This window comes from Ursus arctos, unplaced genomic scaffold, assembly GCF_023065955.2.
Source record: "Ursus arctos isolate Adak ecotype North America unplaced genomic scaffold, UrsArc2.0 scaffold_6, whole genome shotgun sequence".
Classification (NCBI taxonomy): domain Eukaryota; kingdom Metazoa; phylum Chordata; class Mammalia; order Carnivora; family Ursidae; genus Ursus; species Ursus arctos.
Genome location: NW_026623078.1, coordinates 71,226,651 through 71,239,799, shown reverse-complemented (window position 1 = coordinate 71,239,799; position 13,149 = coordinate 71,226,651). Strand labels below are relative to the sequence as shown.

Here is a 13,149-nt window from a genome sequence, read left to right as displayed (position 1 = left end):
GATCATTTAAATTATGTACATACACACAAGGGAATGCTTTGCCACCATTAAAAATGTGAAAAGAAAGTCATGATATAATATTAGGCACAGAGAGAAAGCAGATTACAAAACTCTGGGCAGAATATGATGTCATTTTTGTAAAATAAATATATGTATATATGCCTGGAAAAAGGATATAAACTAGGACATAAACTGGACTCTTAAAAATAATTTCATGGAGTAGAATCTTTTAAGATTGATTTCTGTATACATTTTTATCTTTGCTTAGGGTTTTTGTAATAAACGTGCAATCTATGCTGATTTTCAAATAAACATTAACACTTTATTTTTAAAGATTTTAATTTTTTGTCAGAGAGAGAGAGAGAGAGAGAGCACAAGCAGAGGGAGCGGGAGGCAGAGGGAGAAGCAGGCTCCCCACTGAGCAGGGACCCCGATGTGGGGCTCCATCCCAAGACCCTGGGATCATGACCCAAGCCAAAGGCAGACATGTAATGACTGAGCCACCCAGGCATCCCCTATAACCATTAACATTTTAAAACATAAAGTCTGGAATCCTTGTCCTTATATCAGGTAGGAGGGCTTTGCTTACAAGTAATAGAAATCCTACAAAAAGACGCTCTATAACTAGAATATTCACTGCTTCCCCCGGAAAGTCTGGAGGTGGCTGGTTCCAGCGTTGGTTTATGGGTGAGGGCTCAGGGTCAGCCTCTTAAGGGCACTTCCTCTTCCTGAGGTCATAGAGGGCGAGCGGCCAGAGTGCCATGCTTGCGGCTACAGATTCATGGCCTAGGCAGGCAGCATGGGGCGTCTATTCAATACTCTATGTTCCCCAGAGGAAGGTCCGTTTCCAGAAACTAGCTAATACGTTTCCCCTTGGTTCCTCTTGACCAGACTTCAGCCATATGCCCGTGCTCCGACTACACAAGAGACCTCCCGCCTTTGTAGTTCCACTACGTCCGTCAGGAAGAGTAGGCATGTCGTCAGGGTACCGAAATAACATGGTCTGCTGTGCAGGTTAGTCCAAATTGCACCTGATTCGCCACCCATTCCCACCTTCTAGAAGCGAAGGTCTTTGATTTTGCTGCTCTGTTTTGCTCAAGTTGGGGGCCAGGGTGATGATGGTTGTGGCCGAAAAAACATCTCTTCCCAGCCGCCTCTGGAACTCACACTAGTGGGCCAAAGAACACATTCGCAGCCTCCGGTGCCGTTCCAAGCCAGCGGCAGTGATGGAATGACAAGGCCTCACCTTGTACCTGGCTCACACCTGTTTCTCACCGGTGTGACTTTGCTTTACTTCTAAAGACCCTCAGAAAAGAAGATTTTACAATTTTCCTCCATTACCAATTCCTGTACCTGTAGGGTGTTGTGGGCTGAATTGTGCCCCCCTAGATTTGTATGTGGAAGTCCTGACTCCTGGGACCTCAGAGTGAGAGTGTATTTGGAGATGGGGGAACCTTAAGAAGCCATGAAGTTAAAAAAGGGGCCTGTGGGGTGGACCCTAATCCAATCAGTCTGGTTTCCTTAGAAGAGGAGGAGAGACTCCAGGGATGCGCGGGCACAGAGAAAAGGCCACGTGGGGACACGGTGAGAAGCCCATCTGCAAGCCAAGGAGGGAGGCCCCGGAAGACACCAACCCTGCCAACACCTCGATCTTGGACGTCCAGCCTCGGAAACTGTGACAGCCAGTCTGTGATCTCCTGTCGCGGCAGCCCTCGCAAACCCACATATGAGGTAAGAGGACAGTCTCTCGCAAAACGCGGCCCTCCAGCCATCGGCAATGGAATCCCCTGGGGGACCTTGGTTAACGTGGCCTTCTGGGCCCGCTCGAGACTTACCGAATCAGGGTCTCTTCGTGGACAGGTACCCTGTGTCGGCCTGTAGAGCCCAGTGACCACGAGCCATAGACTCAGTCTGACCTGGGTTCGCCTCAGGGCTGCCACTGATGACTAGGGTGACCCTACGAATTGTCATCTAAAAGGGGAAAATTATGAGAACGAAGCAGGGCACTTTAACTAATTACCCCGAGACAACAGGTAGAAACCGGGGCGTCCTTAGGCCGGGACCTTCGGCTCCCATCCAGAAGCTGAGAGACTGAGGAGATCCCTGACCCGTTCGCAGCCTCAGTGAATCGTTTAGAAGCTGTGACTAACGTGTCCCCCTCTCGGGGGTGTGGTCAGAATAGAAGAGCCTCTCACGGGGCGGAGCGATTCGTTTCTCCCAGGCCCGTACTAGCGCGTTACACTGAGATTGCGACACAGCGCAGACCTTCCTCCCGGCGTCACTTCGGGGTCTGTGTGTATATAAACAACCCTGAGGTGATTGCATTTAAACTTCTAAAAAGTGCCTATGAACGGAATTGCCTCCGGAAACGAGCTGTTAGCAGACCAAGAGGGTATTTTTGCATCACTGTTTTATCCGTGCAGTTTAATGAATTTTTATTTTTGGAATAACTTAACCCAGGTCTTGATTCTAGCTTTGGAGGTTTTGTCCCTAGGCTGTGGGAGTAGTTGTTGTGTAGGACTCCATAGCTTTTTTCTGGTCTGGTCTTGTCTTGTCTTTTCTTTTTTCTTTTCTTTTCTTTTTTCAAAGTTACAGATCTACGTAATTGGCAGACCATCAGCTCAGGAATTCCCAAACCCATGTGACCAGCCCCAGTAAGCAAATGGGCAGGTTGTGATGTGAAGGAGGTCGGCATACGGTCACTTTTACCTTCCTCTATGCAAGGGTTTTGGAATCCTTTCGGTCTGGATTCAAATCCCAGTCTCGCCACTTACAGAGCTGTGTGACTCTGAATGAGCCGTAAAACCTCTCTGATCCTTAGGTTCTTAAGCTGAGAAATGAAATCACAAGAGCGTTCATCTCACAGGCTTATAATGAAGTCAAATGAGATATTGCATCGGTTCCTTCTTAAGACTGGTCCCAGAATGGCGATGCTTCCAGAAGGATAGCAAATGCAAACTAAAACTCTTGAAGGTAATGTGAGACTTTCTGAAGGCTCTTGGGGGGGGGGCAAAAAGAGGGGTGTTACACCAGACAGTGCCAGCAAATGCGCCCCAACCCTTTTAAAGTGTCACTTTCCCCAGAGTCTCCCTCATCGTTGTACCTCTCTCTCCAATGTCTCATTTCTGTTGCCCTCCCTCCTACTACCAGCCTGTAATCCACCCCCCCTCTGTCCCTCTTCTTTCTTCCCTGCGTAACTCTGAGGCATTTCTTTGGCTTATTCATGAAATCTATTCCCACATGAGGACTTAGGAGCTGAAGAACTCAAACAAGGAATCCTCCTTGGAAAGAGGGAGATTAGAAATGCTGTGAATACCTATCTTAGATACTTATTTTTGGGTTTGCTGTTGTTTATAATGTGTCCTGGCACGAAGTCGTTGCTCAGTAAATGTGTGTTCTTGTCTGGTGCCCGTCGTGATTCTGTCCGGCTTTCCACCTCTCCTGCTTCCCCACCGTGAGATGCAGGGCGCTGGATTTTCCTGTCATCCCCCCACCACTGTCCATTCTGACAGTCCCAGGGTTCAAGCTTCTCTTCCCAGGTGCCCTCAGTTCTTTACTTTCACTTACGCATCTAGACAAAGGGAGAGGGTTAATAAGACGTGAGTTTAAAGCGAATACCTGATGGTGGACCGAGAAAAAAAAAAAAATCTTTGACTTTGGGAATCTGAAATCTTGGGTTTCGGTTAACGTTGGTCAGGTTTTTTGTTGCAAACAACAAAATAAGCTCTTGCTATTTTAAGCAACAAAAGAATTTATTTAAAGGTATTAGGTGGGTCGCAGAATCTGGAAAGGCTCAGCAAGCTCTGAAGCTACGTAGTCCGGATCAGCACCCCGGGAACTGCTGCAGCGGAAGCACCAAACCGGGGTATCAGGTGGCTCCCACAGTGAAGCCTCTGCCTCTGGCTCAGGTCATGATCCCAGCATCCTGGGATCGAGCCCCGCATCGGGCTCCTGGAGCCTGCTCCCCCTGCTTGTGCTCTCTCTCTCTCTCTGACAAATAAATAAATAATATCTTATAAAAAAAGAAAGAATGAATGAATGAAAGTAAGGAAGAAAGAAAGAACCACAACCACAGCCACGCTGGCTCGGGATGAGACCCCAGAATGTCCACCATGGCAGTGCCCACACACCGGCTGCCCAGCCCAAGGACTCCTTAGCGCATGCATATCCGAATCCAGCCCTGCCTGCATCCAGTTGGTGGGACCTGAGTCCCATGCGTGCAATGAGCTGCAGAGGAACATGGGAATGTGAGAAGTCGGGGAATGGCAGGGCTCGTAATGTGAAAAGTCACCAAGGAGCGGATGAGGGAGTTGGGGAGCCACAGTGCAAATGCCTATACCTAGTCCCCTCCCCTGATATTCACGGCTGTGCCACGTTGAGACAGATCCGGCTGAACTTGTGTCTGTATCTGGAAAATGATCAACACCTGGTGAGGGAGGATGTCGTGGGACCAAGAATCCATTTTCCCCGTATCTGGGTCCTCATCATTGAAATGCAGTCCAAGGAGCCAGATAAGGTTCCAGTGTCAGCTTCGGAAATGACTGCAATCAATAACCCCAAGTGCAAAGCTCTCTGGTAACTTCTGGAGTGAAGAAGGGGGGGCCCTGTGTACCTCAGTGTACTGCATACCTTGCTTGCAGAATGGGTATCCTAGGTCCCAGGGCTGGGCAGCCTCAGGAGGCACCAAGCACAGACGAAACAGCCGAACTATGGCTGGTTTTGTCGGGGCAGGAATCGGGACACACGAGCTCCCACGGCACCCAGGCGCCAGCTTTGAATAGCAGGTCGTCAGGCCTTCAGGAATCCAGCTCAGCTGCGGGACACAGGGAGGCAGAGCTAGGGTTGTATCATTATAGGAACATGCCTTCCTGTGCTTGCCACTGGCAATATGTGAGTGGTAAAGGAGCAACAAGGTTTGAAGCCAAGCCAGAAGCTACCAGAAGCTACTCTGTGTACAGTTTTTCCAGGCATCAAAGGTAATTGTACCTGGCATATTCTGTTTTCATTAATGCCTCATCAAAATGGAAATATTTTCTAGTTATTCAGGAATAAATGGTATGACGCAGTGCATACAATTATAAATGCACCTTTTCCTTTTATTGATGGGGACTGAACAAAATGGAATTTGTGAAAATGTCTGTGTCTGTGGGGAGGTCCAATTCTATGGCAGTAATTCGAGGAGTGAGCGCATCTGTGTGTGACGTTTCACGTTCTGTACTCTGAAGTATCAGTTTGCCCTCCGCGCACCAGACAGGACCTGTGTGATGAAATCTAATGGGTCCAGATGAAACAGCCTGAAGACAAAGCAAGTGTGTGTTTAAGGCACGGGGGCGCTAGGTGTCCTGGGAAGCCTGCCATCACCAGCACAGGGGGTCCCCGTTATGCCAGAGTCTAGACAAATCAACTTCATGGAATGCAATTCAGCTCATTGAAATGGAGCAATGACCTGAGGTGGTCATTAGTACAGACTTTTGGGAGTGGGGGACCTGGAGAGTTCTGCCTTTAAGGACTTCCAGGTAAAAATCCCTCGCAAAAAGGGGTGCCTGGATGGCTCAGTTGGTTGGGTGGCCTACTCTTGGTTTTAGCTTGGGTTGTGATCTTGGAGTCGTGGGATTGAGCCCCGTGTTGGGCTCCTCACTGGGCAAGGAGGCCGCTTGGGATTCCCTCTCTCCCTCTTCTACCCGTCCCCACCCCAGCTCTTGCTCTCTCTCTCTTTCAAATTAAAAAAAAAAAAAAAATCCCTTGCGAACAAATGCAAATCATTCTTGTTCACATTCACTCACTGAGCCGCAGGATGGCCAGCGGTGAGATCTCAGCCCTTGCTGAGAACTGCTGAGAAGAAAGCTCTCTCTCCTTCTATCGGGCTTAACCCCTATCATCTTGCACTTGTCCTCTGTGACTGTCATTACAGCCCGACTGTAACATAAGCTAATTATAGTCTGATAGTGACTAAGTGTGGCCTGGATCAGAAGACCAGGATTAAAGCAGGCCAGGGCTGTGTGTGTGTGTGTGCGTGTGTGTGCGCGTGCATGCGTGCGTGTGTGTGCACTTGTACTCATTTGTATGTTATAAGGCCAGTAATTATACAACAACAATTAAATCGGGCTTTCAGTCCATTCACTGTGATGACAACTACCCATTTCTGATGGATGGCAGATGCTTCTTTAGGAAACAGGCCCAGGAATCCCTGAGAAATCAAATGACCCCTTGAATGACAGAGGACATCTGTTGTCCCATCAGATGAGAGCTGCCCTCCTCCTTCCCTATCCTCTGCCCCTCTCGGGCTGGCCTGGTCCCGGGGTCCTGCCCGCTGGCTGCTGCACTGCCGTGGTGTTCTACAAACTGCCATGACCTGATTCTACCTGGGGGACCCTTTCAAGCTTTCCATCTTGGTTTTTCCCATCTCTCCTCGTATTGCCTAGAAGCGTGGTTCTGGTAGACACCTGTATTGCTCTCGAGTCTCATAGGTAGCTAAATAAAGGTAATTTTTGAAATGTGATACACCATTTTTAACTTGCTGGATTGGCAATTAAAAAAATAATACTCGGCGATATTGCAGATACAGAGGGCTGCAAATACCCACAGGGTACACACAGTTGCGTAGTTTGCTACAATCTTTCTGGGCTCCGGAGAGCATCAGCTGCACTGTGTGCAAGTGTTAGCACGTACCTACCCTTTAGGTTACCAATACCAGTGCTCAGAAATTTAGCCGAAGGGCATAATTAAGCATATGACAAATATTTAGCTACTTGGTATTATTCATAATAGAAGAAATGTGTTGGCGGAGAAGAAACCCTGCGGGTCCAACCACAGATAATTGATTTAATTAAAGCAATATATATCAGTGTTGTGGAAGAACACACCACCATTAAAATGACAATATGAATATATTTATTTGCACAAAAAGATGTTGCATTGAAAGCAGGTAATAAAACAAAGAGGTCAGAGTTCTGCTTCTGGGAAGATGGAATAGATACGCTTTTCTTATTCTCCCCACTAAATACAATTAAGACCTCTGGATATGGTATCTAAAACAAGCCTAGAAAGACTCTGAAAGGTGGAGAGAAGAAGGCAGACTGGCTGGGGACCTCAGGACCCAAGGAATGACCGGGTAGTGAGTCCCCTGGGGTTTTGTTTTGTTTGCCTCATGCACCCCAGAGTGGAACTGATGAAACCAGCAACCTGGAAACATCACTGGGCACAGACATCAAAAGCCCTAAGGAAGACCTATGTTCTCTAGTCACCAGAACAGGGATAGCTTAGCAAGACAGAAAACTTTTAGACAGTAAGTTCTCTCTTCCAGCTAAACACCACAGAGAAGACTGTAGACCCACCCTCATCAGCAAGGTCAAGTGAGATGCTTAGACTTCCACACTCATCTGGTTGTATTGAGACATCCCGTACCCCCACCAGGATGCCCATACTCAGAGGCATCAAGGAGTTTCCCAAGTGTCACAGCGGTTAGAGTCCTGTGTTACTCTAGGACCCTCTCAGTGTACTGTCGTGAAGCCTGTACTGTTTTTGCTGGCCTTGGCCAGGTTTAGCTCAGGGAGACAGAGGAATGAAGTCCTCAGAGCTAGCAACAGGGTGGGGGTGGGGAAGGCCCTGTGGCTTTCCCCTTTCCCCTTCCACATGTGAATGCATCACCCCTCTTTATAGCCCTCCATGCTCACATAGTCTTCTTCTTAGAAGAGACTGCTTTCAGGAAGCTATCCACCATCAATCACTTACACCACAGTGCAGACTTGTCACTGAGCTCTCTTATCCATGGGTCTTTGGAAATGAAATCATAGCTATCCTTCTGTTAGGAAGGACCATGTCCCCCATTACAGGGATTGGGATCTACAAGGAGATGGAAAGATTGGGAGGTATTTCTTGGATTTCTAGAATCTCTTGCCTTTATGTTGGCTTGGGTCCAGGAAACAAGCTGCCAACTGGATACAGGAAGCTATTGTCTGAAGTAAGACTTGGTTGCCCCAGGGCTTAGCCAAGAGGATAATCATTACTCCTTCTGGGAGACAATGGTTCTATTGGTAGTGTCTATTAGGATTAAAAAGATTTGCAGGTATAACTCCTTGCTGGAGTAAGAAGAAATTTACTCTATAGTTATACACCTAAAGGCCAAGGACAGACCCCTAAAAAGGATGTCTTGTTTTTCAAAAGTTTTTCTTTAAGGAGCGCCTGGGTGGCTCAGTCATTAAGCATCTGCCTTTGGCTCAGGGCATGATCCCGGAGTCCTGGGATCAAGCCCCACATTGGACTCCCTGCTCCGCTGGGAGCCTGTTTCTTCCTCTCCCACTCCCCCTACCTGTGTTCCCTCTCTTGCTGGCTGGCTCTCTCTTTCTGTCAAATAAATAAATAAATAAAATCTTTTTTAAAAAAGTTTTTCTTTAATTAAAACAATGAAACTCTTTGTTAAAAATTAAATAATAGATTTCCAACTTTAGTTCCAACATGTAAAAAACTCGAGGTCATCACTCCCATCCTTATAATAAGATAAAAGCTAAACAAACTGAAATCCATGACTTTTCTTGGACCCACCAGAAAGCTGAGGTCACAAGGCAAACAGCTAAGCTGAAATGGAGAGAGATGGTGAATTAAGAGTCAGAGCCAAGATCTACCTACCTGAAGCAGAAACCCCCTGCAGCTAAAAGCTAATGGTAACACTTACATGGTAATTTTTGATGAATTTCTGAAGGCTGAGTGGAGTAGTTTGAGAGTGAGAAACTCACGGTGGCCACAGTTTGGGTGGAGTGTCCCATTTTTGTGGGTTTTACCTCTAGTATCCCCACCAGCTTCTCACAGGGAAAATCCAAGAATTATCTCCTGTGACTCTGGCAGGGGAATTGAAAAAGTAACCATTTGGAAATATGCCAGAGTATTCTGCATGATAAAAGCCTATCTAGAAAGGGAACAGACTTTATCAGACCCATATTCCACCTGGGGGAAGGGCATTTATTAGACTCCAGCTGGCTGCAGCCTTCCTATGTCACTCAAGGTGGTGAGAGGATGCAGGGAGGCTAAGAAGCACTTGCAAAGGTCACAGTCCAGGGACACGGGCTCACTAAATGACCGAAATTCAATAATAAGATTAGAATGCTCCCCCTCCTTACCACATCTTACCACATCCTTACCACATCTTACTGCCTCATCAACAGGACACCAGCATAATGACAGGGAAATACAGCGGAAAGGCGGCAAGGCTCAGACTCTATTGAAGGAGGAGTCCTTAGGGAAACCTAAAGACAAACACAGGGACCCTACAGGAGTTTGAAGGTTCTGGCACCTACAGCTACAGCAAATATTAAACAGAGGCCAATGCCTAGACAGATTAACATAAAACATATTGCCGATACCTTCTGCCAATCCCTCACGGTATTGCTGTTACTCATTTCACTTAGCCACACGCTATAATTATCCAGCACATTGTTGCTATTATTACATTAAACAAGCAGTTATCACTAAAGCCCTGTTTCCTTCAGTTCCTATTACTCAATACTTCATGTCCATCTTTTGACAAAAAAAAAAAAAAAAAAAATTATCAGGCATGACAAAAGTCAAGAAAAAAACCCAGTCTGAAGAGGCAAAGTAAGCATCAGAACCAGACTCAGATATGTTACAGATGTTGAAATTATCGGAGCAGCAATTTAAAAGAACTGTGATTTAACGTAACTATGATTAATATGTTAGAGGCCGTAATGGAAAAAGTAGACAATATAAAAGAACAGATGGGTAATGTAAGCAGACAGATAGAAATCCTAAGAAATAATCAAATGAAATATAAGAAAAAAAACTCAACCATAATAGTCATGAAGAATGCTATTCCAATGACTTCATCAGCTGACTACATATGGCTGAGAACAAGATCAGCAAACTCAAAGATAGGTCAATAAAAACTCCCTAAACTGAAATGAAAAGAGGAAAAATAATGGGAGGAGGGGAGAAAAACACCAGAACAGCACACCTAAGAACCGTGGGATATCAAAAGATATAACCTAATTGGATATGCCAGATAACACATAATTGGAATACCAGGAGAAGAAATAATAATGTAGCAGAAGAAATCATTGAACAGCGGCCAAGAACTTTCCAAAATTAATAACACACCCCAAACACAGATCCAGGAAGCTGAGAGAACACCAGGCAGAAAAATACCAAAAAATCTACATTATTTATGCTATCATATTCAAACTTCAAATAACCAAGGACAATGAGAAATTCTTGAAACAAGCCAGGAGAGGGACAGATCTTGCCTATAAAGGGACAAGGATAAAAATTACAGCAGACTTCTCATCAGAAACCATGCAAGCAAAAAGAGAATGTACTGAAATATCTAAAGTCTTAAAAGAAAAAAAACCCCACCAACCTAGAATTCTACACCCAGCAAGATTATCCTTCAAAAGTGAAAGAGAAATAAAGACTGTCTCAGACAAACAAAAAACTGGGGAAATTCATCGCCAGCAGAACAGCCCTGTAAGAAATGAAGAAATGTTCAAAGAAATCCTTCAGGGAGAAGGAAAATTATTTAGGTCAGAAATTTGGATCTATGTAAAGAAAGCAAGGGCATCAGAGAAGGAATAAATGAAGATTAAATTATTTTATTATCCTTAACTGAGCTAGTGATAACTGCTTGTTTAATGTAATAGTAGCAACAATGTGCTGGATAATTATAGCGTGTGGCTAAGTGAAATGAGTAACAGCAATACCGTGAGGGATTGGCAGAAGGTGTCGGCAATATTTTGTTATAGGGTATCGGTAGCAGTATTGGGTTATTTGAAGACGGATTTAGATCAGTTATAAATGCATATTGCAAAGCCTAGGGTAACCACTAAGTTTTTAAAAATTAAATAATGGAATTGCAAAAAATAAAAATGAAACACTCCCTCCTCTACATTTCCTAGCACTATTCCGGAAGAGTAGCTTCTCCTGGTAACCCAGGGCGCATTCTCTGGGAAGGCCTGGAGTAAGATCAGCTCCCCCCTCTTTTTCGGCACCCTCCTTATATTTCTTCCGCCAGCATTACTAGGTATCTTCCGTGCAGGTCTACTTCAGACTGGGTTCTGCTGGAAGGATTTGGGGGCTCCCAGTCTAGTCTAGAAGGTTCCCTTGAGAACAGTAGTGATGGAGGCAGGTAGCCAGAGAAAAACTGCTTGAGGGAGAAACAACTCATGTGAAGGAGACCCTCTTGACTCCCAGATTTGGTGAGACACTGAATGAAGAGCATTTGCCCAACGCAGGAAAGCTGGATCTGAGGCCTTTGTCCTGGCAATGTGCATTGGGGCAAATTATCCACGTCTTTGAGCCCCATGGAGCAGGCATTCATCACTCCATGCACAGAGTCTCCATGATGCTTTCCATAACACCCTCTCTATGTGACAGCCTCTGTAAGTGGTCACCCAGTCTGCTTGAACCCTGCAATGATGGGCATTTGGAGGGCGGGTGGAATGAGGGCTTCAGTAGTTCTGTAAGTAGCTAATATTGGTGGTGGAGTGGGGAGGTGCTGGCGAAAGCAGTGAGAGCAGGCAGAGGCCAAGAAGGCTGCCAACTGTCAGATAAGAAGCAAGGAGCACCCCTGGAGGTGGGGGTGGGCGGGGGGGGGGGGTGGATCTTGCACTGGAACTGACAAAGGAGGGTGGGTTTCCAAGCCAACTAACCTAAGGGTATTACCCAGGTCCTCAGCGAGTATACAAAAGGGTCCTGCTCAGAAGAGAAGAAGGCATTTGCATCTCCGTTCCCTCTGGCTATCAAAGCTGCCTCCAGTTTTGGAAGAGGTGCTGTTTTCCGTGGGAGTCAGCCAGATTACAGTGGGTTCTGATTCCATGACGTTGCCAGGAGAAAAACAAAGCATTCCGCTTTCTCAGCTGGGGAAGCTCGTTGCCCACAGCTCACAGAGGGCAGGACGGAAGCAGACCACGCACACAGGGTACAGGCACAAACACGGGGTCTGGGTAATTAACATCTCAGGTTTCCTGGAAGGTTCACATTGACTGATTTGGTTGCCTGGAAAATAGTCCAGCTTGTTCTCTGCCAAGCTCAGAGGTGACAGAACCAGAATTAAATTTCTATTTTCCAAAGAGCTGATGGAGGCAGATTTTCAGTGAGATTTCTGGACCATTATTTAAATCTGTATTTTAGACTTTCAAGGGGGATCTGCAGAATAAATACTTTCATGCTTGAGAAAGTGACACTTTTTTTTAAAGGAACCTCCAACCCACAGTGGAGTCTTTTGTTTTAATTCTGATTCTGGAACATTACCAGCAACCATTGGCTGTGCCAACCCCAGGATGTTTTTGAACAGAGTTTTTAATTCTAAAGCATGTGGTTTTACTTGTGGCATATATTAAAATGTTGAATAATTAACAAGAATTCGGCTTTGGGAAATCTAAATTGGTTGACTACAGAGCATTTTTAGAAAAGCATTCTGATGCCTTTAAAGCAGGCACCTGTTGGGATTTTCCCAGAAAGTCCCTTCTTATCTACCAGATGGAAGAAACGATTTAGTAACAAGGATTCCACCTTGTCAATAATTTATTGAGCACCTACTATAAGCTGAACACATGAGATGTATTATTTCTTATCTTCACGTGGCAGGATGTTGAAAGGAGACTCTTTTGACCCAGTTTTCAAAGGTCTATCACTATGCTGGTTACGAGCCAGTGTGAGAGAGCCCTCTCCACGCACAGGATTCACGATGGGAATGAAGGAGAACCTACTCCATGTCTACCAACCCCCGTACCTGATCAGAAATTAGGAAAGACTGAGGGAAGATTCATAAAGAAAGCGGGGTGTCACCTTCTAGCCTCAAGCCTAGCGAGGGCTTGTACAGACTCTCAGACTTTCGGAACATCTTTTCTGATGTCTTACTCACCTCCAGGGCTGGAGTGCAAAGTCATGCGGAAAGCGAGAACTGTCCTCTTCTCTTACCTGGATCCCACGTCCCCTTCTCAGAACGTGGCCAGCAGATCGGAAAGAGCAGCTCAGAGCAGAATGACAGCCTCTCCCTCCCCACTGTTCACGGAAGTAGGCCTGAGCTTGGAAAGGGAAGATGCGAAGCTAAGTCATACTCGAGAGTTCTGGATCGTTAAAAAGAACTGGACTGTGTTGTTGCTGAATTCCAGCTGCATTTGTAGCCTTTAGATTGTCAACGAA

General features: G+C 45.9%; 1 long non-coding RNA gene across 1 annotated transcript; it reads left to right on the top strand.

Moving 5' to 3' along the window:
• Positions 1–274: 274 nt before the first annotated feature.
• On the top strand, positions 275–8,338 carry LOC130542936 (uncharacterized). The gene is made up of 3 exons (XR_008957860.1): positions 275–1,014; positions 1,526–1,731; positions 2,822–8,338. It is a non-coding gene; the product is annotated as an uncharacterized LOC130542936 (long non-coding RNA).
• The last annotated feature ends 4,811 nt before the right edge of the window (positions 8,339–13,149 follow it).